We start from the raw sequence: 2,500 nt of genomic DNA on the forward strand, positions 1-2,500 counted from the left end.
GGTTCCGGGTTGCATCCTGCCTCCTTAGGGTCCATCACTTTTCTTACTATGTGCGCCGTTTCTAGGATCACACTCTTCTGCATGAGTCCTGGAGCTACTTCAGCCTCTAGTTTTTCCAGAATCCTTTTCAGGGATCTTGGGATCGTGCCTAGTGTTCCTGTGATTATGGGTACAATTTCCACAGGCATATCCCATATCCTTCTTATTTCTATTTCAGGTCTTGATACTTATCCATTTTTTCCCTTTCTTTCTCTTCAACTCTGGTGTCCCATGGTATTGCGACATCAATGAGTGATACTTTCTTCTTGATTTTGTCAATCAACGTCACGTCTGGTCTATTTGCACGTATCACCCTATCTGTTCTGATAACATAGTCCCAGAGGATCTTTGCCTGATCGTTTTCTATCACTCCCTCAGGTTGGTGTTCGTACCACTTATTACTGCAAGGTAGCTGATGTTTCTTTACACAGGCTCCAGTGGAGGGCTTTGCTACCTGAATCATGCCTCTTTTTGTACTGGTTCTGTGCAAGTGCCGGACATTCGCTTGCTATGTGGTTTATGGTTTCATTTTTCGTATTGCATTCCTACATATGGGAGAGATGTTATTTCCATCTATCGTTCTTTGGACATATCTGGTTCTTAGGGCCTGATCTTGTGCCGCTGTTATCATTCCTTCAGTGTCCTTCTCGAGCTCTCCCCTCAGTAGCCATTGCCACGTGTCATCGCTGGCTAGTTCTTTAGTCTGTCCCATGTATTGTCCGTGCATTGGTTTGTTATGCCATTCCTCTGTTCTGCTTGTCATTCTCCTGTTTCTGTATATTTCTGGGTCTTCGTCTACTTTTATCAGTCCTTCTTCCCATGCACTCTTGAGCCACTCGCCTTCACTGGTCTTCATATATTGCCCCAGTGCTCTGTTCTCGATGTTGTCGCAGTCCTCTATGCTTAGTAGTCCGCTTCCTTCTTCCTTTCGTGTTATGTATAGTCTGTCCGTATTTGATCTTGGGTGTAGTGCTTTGTGTATTGTCATATGTTTCCTCGTTTTCTGGTCTATGCTGCGAAGTTCTGCCTACGTCCATTCCACTATTCCTGCGCTGTATCTGATTGCTGGCACTGCCCATGTGTTTATGGCTTTTATCATATTTCCTGCGTTGAGTTTTGACTTGAGTATCGCCTTTAGTCTCTGCATATATTCTTTCTTGATCGTGTCCTTCATCTCTTGATGTTTTATATCCCCTCCTTCCATTATTCCCAGGTATTTGTATCCCGCCTCATCTATGTGTTTGATGTTGTTCCCATCTGGTAGCTTTATCCCTTCAGTCCTTGTTACTTTGCCCAGCATACATCTTCTGCAGTACTTTTGTCATGGGAATCATGGCTACTACAAAGAGTAGAGGGGACAGTGAGTCGCTCTGGAAGATCCCTCTCCTGATATTATTATTATTATTATTATTATTATTATTATTATTATTATTATTATTATTATTATTATTATTATTATTATTATTGTTATTATTATAATGCAGTTTTTGTCGTTGATATTATTATTCCTTCTCTTCTTCTTTTTTCATTATTATTATTATTATTATTATTATTATTATTATTATTATTATTATTATTATTATTATTATTATCATCAGGATTTTAATGTCATTGCTCATTATATTCTTCTTTTGCCCTGTTTGCTATCATTATTAAGACCGATATTTTAGTTATATTAAAATGAAAAAAAAAAAAAAACTTCGCAAAACACTGCAAACTTACCAGCATATTTAGCGTAACTCAGTGGCGCTCGGTGTTATTTATGAAGTGCTTACGTATGTACTAATCGCATGTGTTTGCAGATGACCGTGGCCTGGTCAGACTGAATGGTGTTTAAATAAATGATGAACTTTTGCGTTTGAATTGTACCTTGGGATGTCTTTAAGATGTGCATGAATAATTCTTTGTTTTCTTTTTATTAATCACAGTTCTGGCATAAGTTCTTTTTAAATATAAATCAGACAAAAACATCAAAATGAAAATTCATTATTGCCACTTTCAAGATTCTAGTGACGCTAAAATGAGTTTATGCAATTAGCTGATTCAAAGCAAGATGAAATTACAAACAACAGGTGACTAAACTTGCAATAAACTTGAGCAGTTTGATGCAAGCGGCAAAGGGTAAGAATGAGAACCAGGAATCAAAGGAACAAGAATTCCTGCTCCGAAAATTTAACAGAAACAAAGACTTCGTGTATATTGTTTCATTTTTCAAGGGTGGACATCAAACCGTTATTGTATAAAATGCTCGATATTTCTCACTATGCACTGGACCCATCGGAACAGAAAAATTTGCCTATGACGCGTTTGCGGATGAAAAAAAGAATAAAAGGACTCATTCATTTTTGCCTCTTGCGGAGCCTTTGTTCAGTGAAGAATTCTCGCCATTTGTATGCATGAAGAAGAGGCAATATTGGAACGCGAAGCAGGGTCCGCCATGAATACAGCGAATTTTAATTTC

The sequence above is a fragment of the Macrobrachium nipponense genome, chromosome 44 (genome assembly GCF_015104395.2).
Source record: "Macrobrachium nipponense isolate FS-2020 chromosome 44, ASM1510439v2, whole genome shotgun sequence".
NCBI lineage: Eukaryota > Metazoa > Arthropoda > Malacostraca > Decapoda > Palaemonidae > Macrobrachium > Macrobrachium nipponense.